Source organism: Pseudopipra pipra, chromosome 2, assembly GCF_036250125.1.
Source record: "Pseudopipra pipra isolate bDixPip1 chromosome 2, bDixPip1.hap1, whole genome shotgun sequence".
NCBI classification, from domain to species: Eukaryota; Metazoa; Chordata; class Aves; order Passeriformes; family Pipridae; genus Pseudopipra; species Pseudopipra pipra.
In genome coordinates, this window is record NC_087550.1 from 8,057,525 (window position 1) to 8,077,603 (window position 20,079).

At 49.4% G+C, this 20,079-nt stretch overlaps 1 protein-coding gene across 6 annotated transcripts in view; it reads right to left on the reverse strand.

The window, feature by feature from the left end:
• The window catches only part of TIAM1 (TIAM Rac1 associated GEF 1), a 163,406-nt gene that overhangs the window by 100,697 nt on the left and 42,630 nt on the right, over positions 1-20,079 (reverse strand). For 3 of the 6 annotated variants that reach the window (XM_064643899.1, XM_064643905.1, XM_064643903.1), the window contains one exon: positions 16,809-16,868. The exons of 2 other annotated variants lie outside the window; for them this stretch is intronic. The gene's annotated coding sequence lies outside the window, so the exon portion shown is untranslated. Of the gene's footprint in view, positions 1-5,235; positions 5,319-16,808; positions 16,869-20,079 lie in introns of those variants that run through there. One more of the 6 variants, XM_064643901.1, reaches the window with a different exon arrangement.

Consider the following 20,079-nt stretch of genomic DNA (forward strand, 5'->3'; position numbering starts at 1 on the left):
TGCTACAGAAAGGCTGGAGGCCACAATTCAGCAGAGAGGCAGAGCTGGGGGGGAACAGACAGCCCATCAAGGAGAGACAGGGGCTACCAGGGACACTGCTAGTGAGTCCTCAGTCTTTGTGGAGCTCTGGACATTATATTAATTTACCAGCTCCAGGTGGCTCAAAACAACTGACTGGATCTGCTGCCTCTTCCTCTTAATTTCTCCTTAAAAAAAACCTCCATAAATTCCAAACTTGAAGGTACACTCAGGTAACCATGTCAAGCATAAAGACCTGTTTGAAACAGTAAACAGGAGCTGAAATGTCATGCATTGATTCAGATACCTCCAGGAATGACAGCTCAAAGGAACATATCACATAGTATGACTTTTCAAATTTTTAAAAGCCAGGCTGGTAAATTACAGTGATTTATCACTCCACAACAAAGTACACACACACAAAAGTGCTTCCCAGAAAAAGACTGCCAAGCAATCATCCAGATGTTACTAAAGCATTAAGATTAATTTGAAAAAAAAAAAAAAAAGAAAAGAATAAAATCAGTGAGGAAGTGACTCCCACAGACTTTTTTTTTTGTCATAAATTTTATCCTGCAACTTCCAACTTAATTGACTTCTGGATTCTGCCTCGAGTCTTACACCCAGGCTGTGTGTTTCTGGTGCCTGCTACTGCCCATCTCACATCTCTTATACAAAAATGCAACTTTCCTCCCACTTAATGGAAAAAAACCCCACATTTTTATTGTTGCAGTAGTGCAAAGATTAAAAAAAAAAGAAAAAAAAAAGGGCTCCTTTGTTACTGCTAAAAAAAGCACATGAGTCATTTTTCACCAAAACAACCTTTGGCACACATTACACATCACTTACAGCCAAAAGTCATCGGATGCCTCACAAAAGTTCTCAGTCACCACTTGAATTCAGTGCATAAACCTGCAGCGATCACTTAGCAATCACACAACCTCACCTGGAAACCTGGAGCAGAAAATGCTTCAATTCCTGCAGCACTTGGTGAGCAGATTCCTCCCTGCGGAGTCAGATGGGCCTCACCAGAGGGATCCCCCACCAGGAGAAGTGGGAAGTGACTGGCAAAGGGAAGTGAGTGGCCTCCCCATGGCTGAGCAGCAGTGGGCAAAGCCAGAAGGCTCAGGCACAACCTCTGCTTTGGGTCTCCAGGTTTTCCCAGCATTCATGCAGAAACAAGGCACGGGCAAGGATATGGAGTCCCCATCCCTGGAAGTGTCCAAGGAAGGACTGGATGTGGAACTCAGTGCTCTGGGCTGGGGGACAAGGTGGGCATCGGGCACAGGGGGGACTCGATGGTCTCAGAGGTCTTTTCCAACCTGAATGATCCTGTGATTCTGTGAAGTAGCTGCACCCAGCAGCTTCCCAGCTCCCTTCCCAGCTGTGGCCTTGCGCAATGGAGAGTCTTTTGTCTCTATTTCAATGTCTGAGGGCCTGGGGCACACTCCGAGTACACCTTCCCCACCCAGGTTAATGCAAATGAATAGCAAAGCAATTCCCAGCTGGGAAGCAGACAGCAGAAGGTTCTCTGTCTTCCCTCAGAGCTGAGACTTAGAGGGACTTGACTGCAGGACCACAGAGGGATGTTTGCTCACCTAGGAAAGTCACAGCACTGGGTTTTCTGAGTGCTAATAGGGGTTGCAAAGCCCCCCCTCACCCCACTTTTCACTCCCACTTCTGCTACCTCAAAGACTTCCAAAAACTGCTTTCTGGCTTTGGACAAAGTGCTACAGAAAAGGTCTAGCAACTCTCCTGGTCCCTCCAGCTGCAGCTCTGACTTGCTGCACCCTACACTGCCTACCTACAGAGCATGATCCTTTGACAACACCCCTGCTTGCAGACACTCACACCATTACAGCAGCACCTACGTGAGCAAGGTTTGTGGTCAGCCCCAAATCAGCTTCCAGAGGTGCTGCTCACTGCCTGTAACTCAGGTGCACCTTTGGCAATGCAAGGTAACTCAATTTATCCTGTGCCAGTCCCAGTGAAGTAGCACCACAGCAGGCACATGATGCCTGGCCACTTATTAAACCCCGTTAACACCACTGTGAGTCTGAGCTCTTAATTACCTCATAATGTAGAAATGTAGAATCATTAAGGTTGGAAAAGACCCATAAGACTATCTAGTCAAACCATGGGGCATCTGGACCAGTTCTAGACAATACTAGAGCATGCCAGAGTTGAACAACTGTCCAACTTCCAGCCCCAGGCCTTGCCCTGGAAAGAGCACCAGAGGGTGAGAGGAGGGTGGGAACTGCTGTGGGCACAGACAGCAGCAAGGCCACGGAGCCTCCCGAGCCAAACCAGGCACAGAGCCCCTTCCCAGGACCAAACTACACGGGGCCCCTCATCCTAGAAGTGCCCAGATGCACATCCTGCCTAATGGGCACCCCCCTACCATGCTGGGATCATTTATTGGCTTGGCTTTACCAGAGCACTTTAAGCAACCTGAGAACATCACATCCCAACTCTCATGGAAAGCCTAATTGGAAGTCTCAAAAAGCAATTACACTAAAAGCACTGTGCAGTGAATCAACAACTACCTGTCTGCCCACAGCACCGGCCCATGGGGCTGTGAGAGAAGCTTCACACATGGGAACAGCACAACAGCTTCCCCCTGGAAGGAAGAGGGGCTTGGTAGTTCTCACAAACACTCTCCCCCTTCCTCAAATCCCCTGACACCACCCCACCGAGAACACAGTGAGTCTGCTGAGCCAGGGGAAAGGACGTTCGTGTTTGTTTCCAGTTCACTTAGAATCTGAGATGTCATAACCAATAAAAACTACAGTCTGGTTCTAGAAACCCCTGCATCTTACGTGACCTGTGCCTTGTGAGGAACAATAAAAACATCAATATCTGCGTGGTAACTTCCCGTTTCATCCCCTGCTTCTGCACTGCTTGCGGCACAGCTGGGCTAATCCCATTCCCACTGCTCTGCATCCTGACCTCCTTAAACAACATCATGTGAGGATGTTAAAACACTCTAATCTATAAATAATGTATTCCCCTCATCCAGCAATGGATTACTGGGCCATAAAACTCACTGGCATGCACCACGCAGTCACCAGTTTAATGAAATAATACCAAGAAAGACACATCGGTAGAGAGTCATCCTCTGTCTTGATGAATTCTTGTAAAGATTTGATGCCACTGTTATTTTTACACTGGATTTTTCTTTATCATTAATTATTTAGAAGCCAGTATTTCATTCTAGAGACCTTTTTTCTGCCCCCCCACCAAAGACCCTTTGTTTTTTTGAGCTCACAACATGGCAGAAGACCAGCACTGGGTAATTAATCAGAGCCAAAGTGAAGGGGAAGCAATAAGGTCTCCCTGCTGCCATTCACCACAGGACCATGCTCTAGACCCAAGCCAACCTGTCGTCCCAAGCTTGGAGTTCTCATTTCTGCCCCCTCATCCTCCCACCCCAGCTGCTGGCAGGAGGATACCCAGGCATTCCCTGGACCCTGTGCTGGGCCAGTCCAGGTCACAGATTCTGCAGGAAAATTAGCTGTATTTTCCTCAGGGTTCATTTTCAAACAACCATTACCTACAACTCAAGCCTTAGTGTGTAACTTCATTTAAAGTTAAATGAGTCTGCTCCAAACACTGATGTCTAATAGACTCACTGCCACTGCTGTGATGGTGTAAAATCAATACCTCTCCTCAACACCAATCCCAGCAGGAATCCTACCACTGATTTCCCTGAGCAAAAGCATAAAGCTCAAGCAAACGCTTAAATGATGCAAATTTGCGGTTTGGCAGAGTTTTTCCCAACCGGCATTCTGGAAAAATAAAGTGTTTCTGCCTCAAAACAGGTTGGAACCCTCCTAAAACCAGGCACGCACCCTTTAAAGAGCATTTCCCCAGGAAGTGTAACCAGGCCTGCCACGCTTGATCCCTTGGCTCCATTTGCTCTGTTTAGCAGACCAATTTTCCACACCTTTTTCGTAAAGCACAGCTCACTTTTAACTCTGAAATGAGGGGGGAAAAAAAGCAACCCACCAACACCCACCAAACCTCCTCCCTTCGTTCCACGGCACCGATCACGTGTGGAAATTTAAATCCCTCCTGCAATATTAAAACGCTTGTCAAAGGGATTAACAGCAACCTTGGCAATGGGGATCTGGGATATTAAACAAAACTATTAAAGCACTATACTTCCAACAGCTAGAGGGTGACTTAATTCCCCAAAAAAGGTGCACATTATCCTTCGCCTGTGCCCTGGAGGATTACTCATGTCTGATGGGTTGCAGTGTGTCGCTGAGTCAGGGCTGAACTCTGCCCATCAGAAAGCAAGCCTGTGTCCCTGAGGAAGCAGGAGCCATATCTGACATTCCCACAGCAGCCCTAGAGACAGCAGGTCAGGATGGAGAGCCAGGAGAGGATGGTGAGGATCCCCCCTGACGGCAGCACGCTCCCCACCTGGTGATTAGTCCTAATGCTTAGTCACAGTAATTGCAGGGCCAGGGCTCTGTGCTCACATTTCCTGTCACCAACCCAAGAATTAGGCAATTTAGATTTCAAGATAGCAACTGGTATATAAAATAACTTGATAAGCGATCGCAGGAGTAACAAGGAGAAAAATGAGCAACTGGATCCGGAGGAGGTTCCCCCAGTCCCTGCTCTGCAGCATTACCAGATCTTCAGCAAGCATGGGACCCCCCAACCCAGCCTTCCCACCCTCAGCACTGCCCAGCACTGCCTTCCAGCTCTCCCCACCTCACACAGACACCCAACAGAGCGTTCAATTCAAGTTGAAACCTTCCACAGGGCTCATTTTCGACAATTAAAGAGCATGGCAACCTGTAATTACTGAAAATAAAGCCAGACAGCTGGAGAGGGGAACATCTTTAGTAGGTAATACGATACTACATTTTCTCTCCTAGGGAATTCAGCTGTTGAGTCCCCAGCTCCCACTCAGTCAGTTCGAGCCCTGGGTGTCTGCAGTGAACTCAAGCGCTCCCTGGGAGCAGTGCAAACCCTGGAAAAGCAAACAACACTTGACAGCCCAACCCAGAGAATAGAACACCTCTGTCCACACTGAGGAAAGACAGGAGTTAGGAGAGGAAAGCCTTAGGGGGCTTTCTGGGCACACGGTGCCTTAGACAGCACGACAGCGCTACACCCCCAAACACGTTTTCCAGCTCGGGCCAAATTCCAGCTGCTCCTACTCCCCTGGCCCAGCACAAACGAGGCAGGCAGGGCTCCTCTTACCGCTCATCATCAGCAGCACAAACATCTTCGCCCGCTGTACTTCCCAAGCCCCAGCCGCCGGTAAGAGAAAGGAGGAAGCGCCAGCGTTTCATTCCCCTTCTGCTTCAGAGTGGGTGTAACTCCTTAAGTTTCATGCTAAAATGAGATGGGTCAATTGGGTGTGTTTGAAGGTTTGGGGTTTTGCCATCCCTCCCTTCCTCCCTCCTCCCCTTCTCCCCTCCCTCTCCTGATTAATTCCTCCCGTCACAGGCTTCAGACGAGCTGCCACTCAGCCCCGCTGGCTCCTGAAATCTGAATTCCTAAGGACATCCCTCCGGGGTGGCTTTAACTCACCAGCCTGACACGCTGCGAGAGGAGCCAGGAACTAAAATTCCCAGTCAGCCCACGGTGCGACTGCACCACGTTGTCCTGGGGATTCTGTCCTGCTTGCAGGGAACAACTCACCAGCAAGACATAAAATAAAACACTTCTGACCTACTCTGAGCCTTTTGCCGCTGCCCTCAACTCCCTCCCATCCCCAAGGATTCCCCCTAGTCTGTATCCAGATGGTGCTTCTGTAGAGGACCAGCAACTGCCTCCCACTAAGCTGCTCACAGGTGCAGAAAAGTTTCCAGGATCAGGAACTACAGGGAATTAAAAATTACACGCAGATCTGGTTTTACTCAATTCACTACTTCCACATAACTGTTTCTGGATTAGGATTTGAGCAGCAGCATCCTCCAGACCAGGGTTGGCTAATGGTTGCTATAAATAAGAAATACCAACACAAAACCCAAACCATCTGTGTTTATTTCCCCCAACTCCCCCCACCTTGACTCTGCACCACTTATGCTGGGCAAGGAAAACAGGTATGAAACAACTCTGGAAATGAAGCAGAAAATACAGTAAATATTTTTTACAAGCAGAAATCAAATTAATAAACAAATTAACATGTACAACTCTGCGTGATATTTCACAAACACAGAGTACTGAGCAATAACCATACCCTTGCAGTCCCACCCTCTGCAGCCCAACAGGGACCACAAGTTGGGAAAAGGACAAAACCATTAGGAGAAGAACAAAACAAAATGGTAAAAGGTACATGCAGGAGCCCAGTTCTGACACAGGGTTGGATTAAACAGCTGTAGTGAGGCTCCACACGCCCGGGTGCTGGAGCAGAGCAGGGGAGGAGATGATTCTATTTTGGGACAGGGATGAGATAGTCGGGGAAGCGATTTGATGCAGCACAATCATCCTCACACCCCCATTATCAGGAGCAGACGTGCAGGCTGAGCTGCCTGGCACCGCAGTGAGTCTGAGCCCACTTCAAACAGCACGCTGGGTTTAACTTCACATCTCAGATGTTTCTGATATACCCGCCCACGCTCAGAGAGCACCAGATCCCCCGTGACCAGGGGCACACCTGATAAGCACCAGAGTCCTGCCCCTTGACAGCAGGAAAGGGCTGAAGGAGGGACGGGATTAGATGTACTGTTTGGACTGGAAAGCACTGAAACAATCCATCCTCAGCACTATCAATTTAAACCCCATATGAGCAAACCAACAGCTCCCACTCACAGGCCAGGCAGGCCAAACAAACGGGAGGGAAGTTTTCAGGGCTGGGAACCAGCAAACCCCGAGCAGGCAAGCAGGTTTGGCGAGCCACGAGTGACTCACAAGGCGACGGGGGCTGCTGCTACCTGCCCTGGGGTTCACTCAGGCACGGCCACCTCCAGCCCATTCCAGCAGCCCAACAGGCACAGCCGCCCACCCGCCATCGATCCCACCGGCACGGACACGGCGTGTACGTGCACACAGGTGTGCAGCACACCAGCTCCCACAGACACACCACAGTCACAGCCCGTCCTGGAGGAGCAACAGGTGCTTAGGATGGCAGATTGCAGTGATTGTCTGGAGAGATTTTCGGCTTCAGAGGTCTAAAGGCTGCACACGCCCTTTTGCCGCCAGTCCCAGGTCCGTTTGCATTCTGTCACAGCAGTTTGGGGCATCTTTTCCTGCTATCTGGCATGGCCAGAACTCCCAGGAAAACATGAACTTCAGTGAATCCTAAGTCTGACCACCTGTGAGTTTTAAATCCCGGAATCATTTAGGTTGGCAAAGACCTCTGAGACCATTGAATCCACGCTGTGCCCGATCCCCACCTTGTCCCCAGCCCAGAGCACTGAGTGCCACCTCCAGTCCTTCCCTGGACACCTCCAGAGATAGGGACTCTACCACCTCTCTGGGCAGCCCCTTCCAATGCCTGACAACCCCTTCCAAGAAGAAACTCCTCTGGATGTCCAGCCTGACCCTCTCCTGGCACATATTGAGGCCATTTCCTCTTATCCTGTCCCTTGCTCCCTGGGAGCAGAGCCCAAGCCCCCCCCGGCTCCCTCTTCCTATCAGGGAGTTTCAGAGAGCGAGAATGTTCAGTGGAGATGGGAAAAGCAAAGCAGTGACTTCCCCAGCACCAGAATAAAAACCAGCCAGCAATAAATATGAAACCTGAAGTATGGAGAGAGATGCTCAGAGGGAGAGGCAAGGGAAGCCTTCTCCTCAGCCCTCCTCCAAAACTCCGTGAGAAACGAGACACCAGGCCTCCAGGGAAGCGTGGCTGGGGCAAGCGAGCCAGCAGGGCCGGGGATGCTGGGAGCAGGTGGCCCTGGACACTCGGGAATGTGTGGAGCAGCCACCCAACGAGAACCTCGGCGAGAGCCCTCCCGGGCAGTGCTGTGGCTTGTCAGCTCTCGCCTGCCCGCTGAGGGAGAACAGGCATTTCCAGGGCCCGGCCCAGCACCCCGGCCCGGCTGACGCAGTTGGATACACGCCTTTTGATGTGGGCTTCCCGAGGGCACACGAGCCAGCTTATATAAACCTCAGTGCTCTCCTCACTAAGCAATTAGTGACGACCTACCAAAACCTGTTTTAAGACAACTCAGTGTATTCTGCCTGGAACGGGCTGGAGACAACCAGGCCAGGACCTCCGCTAGGTGACTGGAGGGGCCGTCGCCTCCAGGAGCTTGAAGAAGTGGCCATCAGCTAAACCCTGCAGCTGGACAGAGCAATTAACCCTCTCCTCCTCAGCTGAGTAAAGATGATACTACTGGGAAAAGCTTCTTTTTCTTCCAGTGTCAGCAGGATGAATCCCACCAGCCTGGAGGAGACTGAGGGCAGAGCTCATCGGGGGCTGCAGCTCCGATCTCTGCTCTCTGTGAGCACTGGCAGCACCCAGGGAATGGCCTGAAGTTGTGTCAGGGGAGGTTTAGGTTGGATATCAGGGAAAGGTTCTTCTCCCAGAGGGTGGTTGGGCACTGACCAGGCTCCCCAGGGCAGTGACAGAGCTCCAGGAGCATTTGGACAACACTCTCAGAGACAGGGTGGGATTGTTGGGGTGTCTTGTATAGGGTCAGGAGTTGGACTCAGTGATTCTTGCAGGTCCCTTCCAACTCAGGATATTGTATGATTCTATGAACCTTCCCGGGAGTCCACAGGCTCTCCCAAATACCAAGCTGAGACGTGGAGATCCCACCACAGAGCCCAGAGGAGAAAGGTCCCACTACACAACACTTCTCCATGGTGAGAGGAAGGGAGAGGGAGTCCCATCAGACACAGCCTAGGTCTGCATCCTGCATAAAGGTGTGTTTATCAACTCTAATTAACATCCTGGGCCTCTCACACCCTGGCACACCTGCTAATTAGTGCACATGAGTTAATATCATTTTAACAATGGATTATCACTTTGGGCAGAAAAAAAGGGAGTCACTCCAGCACAGTGACTCACCTCGAGCACAGCAGGAAGGTGAGATATGAGGAGCATCGGCCACGCTCCCACAGGGATCTCAGACCGTATCTCTTTAACTAAGGCTTACCTTACAAAGCCAAGGTGCTTCAAAAATTCATGATTGTATCTGTCTTATTTTTCACCTGTGCACGCAGGTGGCCTTGGAGAAGCATCCTGTCTCCATCACCCAGACAACTGGAGCCACCCTGGTCTTTCTGCAAGTCCTGGTGGAGTTTCTAATGTGATCATCACCTACTTTGATCAAGCACATTTCAGGACACGACCTGGGTCCCAGCAGCCACTAATTATGTGCAAGGAACGACCCCAGGGGAACACCAAGATGCTGATGCCCAACCCCAGTTTTGGTCCTACTCCAAATATTCCATAAGCACAGACTAATCTGGCAGCGCTCGCAGGCACCGGGCACATGTTACTGGGACATAACAGCCCTTTTCCAGGTAATGCTGCAAACTGCAGCCCTACAAATGTGACCTAGGCTTCCAAGTTCAAGCCAGCTCTGGCACATCCCTGTGGCTAATGTGGCCAAGCCATATGTTCACCCTGGGAATCCCTCTCTCCTGGGAGCAGTAGCTGTGCCTGTGCAGCCTCTCACACATGGCAGGAGCAAAGGGTTGTCTCTGTGTAGGTGGGGACACAGTTTGACTCATGCCATCTTGTACTCAATCATAAACTGAAGAAGAAAGCTGACTTAACTTCCATTATTTTTTATTTTTAAAACCTCAGCTTTCTAACTGGATCTCTGTGATGTAGCAGCTCACAAGAGGGCACTGGTGGAAAACCATCACAACACCATCGGAATCACTTCTACCCCCTCAAATTGATGTTCTCCCTGCCTGCCTTCCCCTCATCCAATAAAAACCTGCAAACCAACCCTTGGCAATTACAGAACGTTAATGCCATGAAAAATTATCCTGAGTTGAATGTATCCATATTCCCTGTTATCAGAAAGATTTTCTCAGCCTCATGTTTCTGTTTGGGATTAGGAAGGGAGTTGTGAAAGGCAAGTATTGTTCAGTCACAAATAGTTCCCTTTCAGCCTCTACAAAAGTCAGGTAATGAATTACAGGAGGTTTTTTTTTCCTTTGGAGAGGTCAGCAGATATATCAGCTCACGGGAAAGCTGATCCCCGTTGTTACGCTACAAGGGTAGTTGAAAAAGGTTTCTAATGAGCTCCAGGGAGTGGATGCTGGCCATGAGCCAGCACCCTTGCCTGCAAATCCAAGACAAATGACAAGAGGCAGGAGCCACCTCTGGCTCGAGCACAAGTTAAAATTTAAGGCTTGTGTTTCATGGCGTTGCTTGTGGCTGGAAGCTCTTGCACCAACGTGGGCACCACGCTTGCAGACACTCACAGGATTCCCTGAGCTGGAAAGGCCCTACAAGGATCATCCAGTCCAACTCTTGGCCCCGCACAGGACACCCCAACAATCCCACCATGTGCCTGAGAGTGTTGTCCAAATGCTCCTTGAGCTCTGGCAGCCTTGAGGCTTGTCTTGTCACTCAGCATGTGTCAGCTCACATGAAAGGGCAGAGCTGCTTCTCTCTCTCCTGGGACCGTGCAGGTCAAACACACACCTCTGGGTATACAGGATCAGTATCTGTAGAAGAACCCTGTTTCTAGTCATCCAGCATCAAAAACACACCTGCAGTGGTGAAGCTCTTCTGGACATACACGCATACCCAAAGTCACCACGAGCTCCTGCACCTCCCTGGTACCGGGGTGGATTTAGAGGGTGCCCAACACCAGCAGGATGTGCTCCAACCCAGTTCCCCCAGCCCAGGGATGTGGCTATGGCTGGCACACCTCACGTTGCACAACCCTCAGGGCAGCACCCACAAGCCCACTCAGTCCTTACCGCAACGGCCGTGTGGTGCAAGGATAAGCCGGAGTTTAACAAAACAGGGACTGTTTCCCTTTTTTGATGAGAAGCCTCAAAGAAGGAACGTTTTATTCAAGACCTCTAATGCAAACACCTCCTCTCGCTTCTCTGAAAGAACTTAGGCAGTAGCTGCTGTCATCTTCATGCAGAGTTCTGACACACTTACACTGCATCCCTGCCAATAGATTTAATTTGATTGGAAAAATCAGCTCAAAGCGAGAGTGACAAGCTGCACGCTGATGACGGTGCTGTCAAATGATGGATAACGTAGGTTTACTTCAGTTGTCAACATTTTTCAACACTAAAAATAGTCATCACAAGCTTCTGGACTCACTGCACTGAAGTATTAAACACACAGGATATTGACACTCTCAAAAGCGCCCGAAGCCACTGACAGCCAGGGAGTAAAAACAGAAATGTGTGATGGACAGCAAAGGTCTCTGAGTGTTACTTATTTTGAGAATTAAAAACAATACACTACAGCAGGAGATCTCATAACCACACTGGCCAAAGCAAAGACAAGATGCTGCACACACCATCAAACAGAACAGCACAATATGGGCTGCAAACACAGGCAAAGATGGAGAGAAAGAAAGGGAAAAGCTTACAGAGAAGATTTTCTCTCTTGTTACCCAGCTCTTGGTCAGGATCTCAAGGAAAGGAAGGGTAGAGACTTTCCCACGGTAGCTCCTCATTTCCCTCTTGTCATCCATCACCTGCCCAGCCCAGCAAGAAAAGGCACAGAGCCATGAGGTTGGGGAGGATGGGAAAGCCCAGGAAAGGCAAGGAGTGCTGCTGGAGGGCTGAGATTTCCAGTCAAGGGATGAGCTCTCTCCAGTGGACACCAGCCAGGAAGCAGCTCACCAAAGGGAACAATGGTTTTATGGGTAAGGTGGCAGAGGAGGACAGGGGGAAAGAAGGACCATTTACAAACCAAATTCAGCTTGTTATTCCCTCTGAGGCACTGGGATGACAAGCACAGGCAGGGTTGTCCCTACATTAGGCCATTATTTATAGCAGAAAGAAAATGAAGCATCATAAGGAATTATTAATTAGATGTTACCATAACCTTGTGTAGAATTGAAGCAGCACTCTGATGTGCTTTGCAAATAATTAGCAAATTAACTTTCACAATGCCCCTGAGAGGCAAGTATTATCCCCATCTCCTGCACAGCCCTGATGGAAAACAAAAGGCAGAATTTGGGCAGATTGATCCCCTGCCCTGGCCAAGTGTACAGCTGCCTGAGCACAGGGAGGGGACATCAAAGAGGAAGAGGGAACTGGGAGCACACTGGTTACATCTCCCATGTCATCAGACCACAAGTCACACTGCTCCTCTCTCTTAAACCCCAGCTCAGGCCACCCAAATCCTTGTCCCCAGGATGAAATACCCTCACAGCCATGAATTCGGGGGCTGAAGTCAGGGCTGACTGAGCACCTGATCCTACATTATCTGGCACAGGCACAACTCCTTTCACTCCAGGGATAAATTCCAGTTCACACCAGCACAAGACCAAGTCTCCGTCTCTTCCCTCGCCCTCAGGAGGAGTATGACAGTCCATGTGCAAAGCCCAAAGTTTGCTCAGTGCCTCAGTCTCCCCCCAGCTCTTCCCACAGGAGGGAGGCATCTTCTCTCAGCTCATAGAGAAACCTCTTCTCAGCTCCAGAGCCTTGGGAGGCCAGCGGGCAGAGACTGGACCATCCCCATCCATCCCTCCCACTCTGCCTGTGCAGACCCCAGCCCATGGTCGATGGCCTTGGAGGTTTTTTCCAACCTAAATGATTCTGTGATTCCTCATGTGTTGGCAGCAGGAACTGGCAGGGGAAATGCTCTCCACCCCCAGAAGATCCAAAGGACACAACTGAGCAACTGCTCCTTTCCAGGCTGAGCAAACAGCACGTGGCTGCAAGCACAGACTATCAATGTCTAACTCCAGGGACACAGCAGAAAGCATCCTGCCAGTAATTCCTCTGTCTTGGCAGTGCTTCCAGCTTCCCCCTTTCAGCAGAGCAAGAGGGCTGCACAAGTGTCCTTGCTCCCTCCCTCCCACACTGAGCTTTCTACTGGAGAAGGGGGACCAGAGCAGCATCAGTGTCACCCACACACCCCCTCCTCATGTCACTGCCACCTTCACCCCCGTGTGTGGGGGTGACTGGCACATCCAAAACAGAGTCACTTCCTGAACAGCTCACTGTCAAGTGGTGGGAGAGCGGGAAAGTCAGGGAAGGGAGCACAAAGTGCTGCTGTGACTTTCTGCCGGATGCACGTTCCCAAAGAGACAGACTGGCATCTATTTTGGACGTGCTGCATAAAAATAAAAGATGCTGGTTGACTGCACATGTTCTCATTTTTAGAAAACAAGCTCCAATTTATTTCTTCTATTACAGCCATATGGTAAAAAAAAAACCAAACAAAAAACACAAATCCAAAACTTCCCTTCAATGTCACCTCAATGAAAAGAAGCCCTGACCTGGTTTTCAACCTCCCCAGACCAGAGCACGGCACAGGAATCACACTGTTCAGTTAACACCTCTCTGGGAGACCTTGACCCAAAGCCCTCCAAACTAAGCAGAGATCTGGATTGCAGGTTCTGCCCAGAGAGCCACCAGCACTGACTTTCACAAGGTCACTCAAGGTTATAAACACCACAGCTGGCAGACAGGGCTGGCACAACTGGACTTACCACACATGTCTGAGTGCCTTCCCTTTTTGTCCTTTTCTGTTAACTTGTACATTGGATTATATCCATGAGGCTACACCCTCACCCTTGGAAGACCTGCATTAAGGTCTGACCTGAGCCTCGAGCTTCTAATGCCACTGCCACATGACCCTGCCTTTATACTGCCCAAATGTGTCTCTGAAGGCTCAGAGATTCATAATTTCTGAGTGATCCCTAAGACTAAGAGTTCATACACAGATTAACTGCTTAAGCAAGCTCAAAGGCAGAGACCTGGTCTTCTTTTACTGGCAAAAGCCTCGCATTCTAAAAACCATAATAGTTCCAGAACTGCTGATTACTTTTCCTCATTTCTAGTTGTGTGGGGGTTTTTTTGGTTTGTTTTTTTTTTTTTTTTTTTTTTAAGTCCTGCCTGTTCCTTCTACTTCTTATGAGGCTTTTCAGTATTTGGCTGTTACTTGAATGCTAAAGCCTGATTTGGGATTAAACACAACATTTGGGAGGTGGACTCCAATGCTGCCTGCTGTCACCGTTCCAGCTCTAAGAAGCTCGGCGAGATATCAGCACATCAGGGCAGATCCTCCTCTGCATAAGTCTGTGTGACCAAAGTTATTTTTCCCTTATTCTATTCCACACACACACACAGATATGACTGATACACCGTGGGACAGCTGCATGGGGAGAACAGTGGTGGATATGTATTAAAGTGGCAGCAAATAGAGCGGTGGCAGGGAAAACACAGAAATAGGCCACTGAGCAACAAAACAGCTCGGTTTCATCAGCTGCATTAATTGCCCAAAAGCAGAAATGGGTGTGCTTAAGCAAGTCTAGAAGGCTGCACGCAGTCACTTGGAGAAATGACTTTTAAAACTTGGTCCACTTCCCCCACTGCAGCCACACTGGGGAGATAAGGGAACTCCTCAAACCCGTTCCGCATTTCGGGGTTCTGCAGAACCCAGCTGAGCTCAGGGCCAGCACAGAGGGTGTGAGCATCAATCCTCTCCCATCCCAATAATGCACCAAAAACAGAGCCTCCTACATCAGCCACAGATGAAAGTCCTGGACAGACTTCTGCAAAAGCAGAACAAAAAGCACAGAAAGACTTCTGCACTCCTTCCAGTAGGTGATCCTGCAGCATGAGCTATCCAGAGCCACTCCAGGGAGATGCCTCCTCCTCCTCCTCAATCTCCACATGGACCTCTGGCTGGTCCCTAAAGTAGCTCTTTCCTGGAACATCATCTTGCAGGACACAAGTGAAGAAGCTCTAAAATCCACAGCAAAGCAGCACAACCCCATAGCTGGCAAGGAAGGGTTTACCAAGAGTGTCCATCTATCCCTGGGCTTTGGAGTGAAGGATCCCAGTGACACGGTTTATTGGGACCACAAGACAGTTAAACAGGTTCTAAGACCCCTCTTTTCTCCTCAAAAGTGACCACATCAGGGCTACCACATCCTGCCCATGTATTCCCACCTACAGCCTTCTTCTAGCAACCTGGCTCACAAAACACAGCTGGCCAAAACACCACATTTTATTTTCTGGCCATTTTGGCTCCCTGAACTTGCTCACTGTGCAGTGAGGAAATCCCTGGTGCTGCTGCAAGGAGGGAGCAGGAACACAAGGCCCTGATTAGAAGGATAGCTCAGGCTCACAGCCACGTCTCCACCACTGGGCAGGGAAGCACAGGAGGGAAACAGGGCCAGTTTAGAGCAAACCAGGTGCACGACACATGGTTTAGACTCTGGATCAGGACCTTGGTCTGATCCACAAACACCTGTCCATGGCAGGTGTGCGACAGGGCAGGATGTTCCAAGCTGGAAGTGCTCAAGACTTGCTCTTAAAAAGCCCAAGCCACACAAAAGCACAAAAACATCACAGGTGATATTCCTCTTTCAAAACACAAAAAAGGGAATTAACTTTTGCATTTGCCACAGAAGGAGCAACAGGCTCCAAGCAGCAGCTCCTCTGGCCTGAGTCAATATTTGATACCACAGAGTGGGAGAGAAGGGAGGAGAGAAGAGAGAGGAGACTTATTCCATTGTTCTGTTATTTTTTTGTTAAATGCACTGTAGTCTGTGTCCTCCATAAATGCCTGTGCATCTCTTTCCAACAAAATGTCAGCCTTGCGGTGGATTGGAACCTTGGGATTACTGCCCTGGCAGAATTAACATATTAGACATAAAACCCATAACATTTCATTATCCATTGTAAACCATGTGCACTTTCAACTCCAGGGAAACTGGAAATATCACCCAATTTCACTATCATTTGCTGTTAGCTGACTGCTCTGCCACGTGTTTGCACACTAGCATGTTCAATTTGATGATGTATCAGTTTCTGGTTTCATTCTTCTTTCTTTACAATGTTGATGTTTTTTAAAAGAAATTTTTTGTTCCGTTTTTGTTTCCACAAAACCACTCAGTTGAAAAAAACAAAACCAACCAACCAAAAAAAACCTTACCCTGGAACAAAGAAAACAGATCATATTTGTCAAGCTGAAAACACACCAGAAAGAACTTAACCTGATGTCTGAAACAAGGGTAGAAGGCAACACAGAGGGAAGAAAACCTCAAACACAACAGGCAAGACGACTTAGATTTATGGGCACAGTGGGGTCTGTGGTCAATAGTGAGGCACTAAAGGACAGAACCTCTTCCCTCAAAGTTTTTAATTGTATTTCTCCTTCCTACTGTTAGACTGGCTACAAATTCAAAGATTTGAATAAGCCACAGATTTTGTCTGTCTCTTTGGACAAAAATGAGAAGCAGCACAACCACACACACACATGATAAAAGGGCCAGCTGGCAGCAATTTGGAGTGACCACACAGAGGAAGTGTGGGGAGGGACAAGGGCAGGAGAGGAGCCTTTAAAAGCCTGGGTCACACTTACATTGCAACTTACAGGGTTTGCCACAGGGAAATCTTTTTATTTAATCACTTCTGTATCTTTGCAAAGATTAGTGACCAACTGTCCAGATTTAGTGCTGCCATGTTTCTATAAACATGTCTGAACATACTTGCTTGGATAAAACATGCAGCTGCTGACACGGTTTTTCATGTAAACACTTCACTGTGTATCTCAAAGAAGTCTAAAAGTTTTAATTCCTAAAAGACCCCCCGTTCTGCTCTGCAGGCTGTGGAGCTCTGCCCCAGGACAGAGAGGGAAGGGATGGTGAGCAGAGCAGGAGGAGGGTGGGCAGGAGCTGCAAACACACAGCCCAGGGGTTACTACTCACATGAGGGGGTCACAGTAGAAAGCAGGATGGTAGGGAAACATTGGTTGTCCCACACAGCTCCTGGAATGGAAAAGAAAGATGAACAGGTCAGCTCCAAACATCGAGCCAGATGCACACAGCTGCTGTTCACCTGCCTGAGCCCCTGCAACACACTCAGCCAGATCTTCATCACTGACACCACCTCGACCTACTAGTGCAGAGGGGGAAATAATTCAAATCCAAATTGCTTCTCACTATTTACTGCAGTTCCTATCTTGCCAGAGCCACAAAGCCCAATTAAGAGTGTTTCCCCGAGAGCTCCAAGCTCTCAGGGCTGCAGGTAACACTTAATTGTTCCAAAGCAACTTTTTCCACTGGACTTGGGTTTAGCTAATTGTATTATTGATTTGGAGCTTTATAAAAAGCTTGGCTCCCAGTTGCATGCTCTCAGCAAAATCATGTTTGGGGGTTAGTCTGGATGTCACGAAACAACAACCTGGAAGCACTGAGAGAGGTTTAAGGTGGCAAAACAGAATGTGTTTTAAAAACCAATCCCTGGAACGCCTGCCCAAACTGAAGTAGTAGAAGGTGACTCATTCCCAGCAAATATCATCCCTGCACACTGCTCAGAGATGGGAAACATGAGTGGATTGACAACCCCCTGAGCACCATCCAGCGGAGATTTCTGATGGCCCTTCTCCCCAACCAGTGCTCCCCATCACCCCAGGATGTGGGTCTATGGGAGGCAGAGCTGGCTGGCGGCTCCTTACTGGAAATGGTTGTTTTCCCACCACAGGAAAGCAGGAAGAGCAGAGCTCCCCATGGCCATTCAACCCACCACAACACACTGAGCCCTTTCTGAAGCCTTGCAGGTCCAAGTGCTGGGGATGATGTAACACCATCAGACATCTGCCAAGTAAATAAGCAAGCTCCAACATGCCTCACTCCAAACCTGCAGAGCAATTTCCATTCCAGAACAGGAACTTGTACTGGGCTTTAATACTCCCTCCAACAGATCCCCTTCCACAAAGAAAATCTGCGCCCGCTGCCGCAGGAACACGCGTAATCCCTGCAAGCAGATGTCAGGCTCCAAAGCTGAGAAAATGACTTTGTTCTCCAGGATCAGGGAATTTAAAAAGCGAGAAGCTGAAATGTCCTGATGACTTTGGTAACTTAAACCCCAAAGAGGAAACACCTGCTCTCTGAACGGCCGCCCAACCCAACGCCCCCCCCACCCCCCTTTTATGCATCCATAATTCAATGGGAATGGGCTTTTGCTGGTTGACAACACAGAAGGCTCAGCCAAAGTGCTGGAAAAGAGAGGAGGGAGCTGCCAAGAGCAAACAGCCCCAGTCCCACAGCACTGCCCCATCAGCAGCTCTCAGCCAGAAATTCCTGAGCTGGGGTTGCTCCGCAAGGATCCACCAAGCCCAACGCAAGCTCCACCAACCACCCTGATGGGACATCTGGGGTCTGGATCCGTGTCTCAAGTGCACAGTTACACCCTCCTTCTCCCAGCAAATCACTCATGGAAATAACAGCATCTCCCTTCACGATCCAGCAGGTGAAGTACAGCTCCAGCATGCTGCAGGGAAAGGAAGGCATCTGCCCATTTATTTGCTTCAGCACTGGCAGGGATGGGGAGTGGAAAACAAACAAAAAACAAAAACAAAACCAACAAAAATAAAATCCAAACCAAACCAAAAAAAAAAAAAAAAAAGAAACAAAAAAAGTAGAACAAAACAAAAAACCAACACAAAAAGGGCATTTTAATCAAAAAGTAAACAAAAACTGGATGCAGTAATTTTCTCAGAGACCTGCCTGGTAGAGTCCCATGGGATAAAGCCCTGGAGGGGAAAGGGGCCCAGGAAACCTGGTTAACATTCAAGGATGACCTCCTCCGAGCTCAGGACTGATGCATCCCAACAAGGAGGAAGGCAGGTCAAAACTCCAGAAGGCCTGTATGGATGAACAAGGAGCTCTTGGAAGAACACAAAAAGGACACCTACAGAAGGTGGAAGCAGGGATAGGTAGGCTGGGAGGAGCACAGAGAGATTGTCCAAGCAGCCAGGCTGGACGGGGCTTGGAGCAACCTGGGATATTGGAAGGTGTCCTTGCCCACGGCAGGGGGGGTGGAACTAGATGGGCCTTAAAGTCCCTTCCACCCCAAACCATTCTGTGATTCTATGAAAAACGAAAGCCAGGAGCACATGGGCACAACCAGCTTCCTGCAGGATTAGCAACTGCAACAACATGAAGCCAGAAACGGTGACAATCCCGTTATATGACCCAGGAAGGAAGTGAGCTGGCAGCCTGCTGGCCCCCACAGCGCCCCAGGAGAAAGGTGGAGCAGAGGCAGGAGCAGGACCTTCATCAGGCATTAGGCAGCAGCTTCAAATATTCCAACATTCAGCCTAGGTCCTGATACACCTCCATGTCAGCCAAGAGAAGCTCCCACCTGTCGCTGGGCTGGGACAAATCCATTTGGCTGTTTACCAAAAGGTCTGATTCACCTTGTGCTGGTTGTTGCTTTGTCTCAGCACAGCCAGGTTTTCAGGAAAGAAACGCTTTCCCTGGGAACAGAGAGAAACTCAGCCCAAAACAGGGTGTCCCACACACCTCGTGGAGCAAGGACGGCTTGGCAGGAGAGGGACTGTGCCTATAGGTAGCTCGGGCTGGAGCAGCAGCAGATCAGCCAAATTTCTGGGAAGTTTTATCTGCATTCCTACTTGTGCACAAAGGATATCAGCCCTGGAAGTCTTAATTCATGCTGGCCTGAGTCCTAATGATGGGCAGAACTGTGGCTCCACTGCGATTAAATCTGCCTTGATGCATTGATTCCGAGGGATGGGCGGGAGCTTCCCCCTTTTCCCACCACCCCCGGAGGGGTGTGGAATGCCCCAGGGAGAGGCTGTGCTGGCCTTGATCCAGCACTTGGGATGTAGCAGAGGTTCAGTCACCCTGTGCTCAGCACAGACCAACTCCATGGGCACCCTCACAGCAAACACAGAGCACGTGTACCCAAATCCTGCTCCCACCCCAAAAATCCTGCCCCTGCCCCAGCACAGATGTCTGCCCTCAAAGCAGCTCCCCTGGACATGGGGCATTCCCTCCCTTGCCTGGTTAGGGAACGAAGGGCACAAGTGATGGACACAGGGACCACGAGCCAGACTTGTATCCATCCAGACCAGCAAGTCCCCAGGAGAAGCAGACTCCAGGTTTCCCAAACAAGACAGCAATAGCAACAAAAATCCCACTCTTCTTTCCCCATCCTCAAGCCCCTCTTGGAATA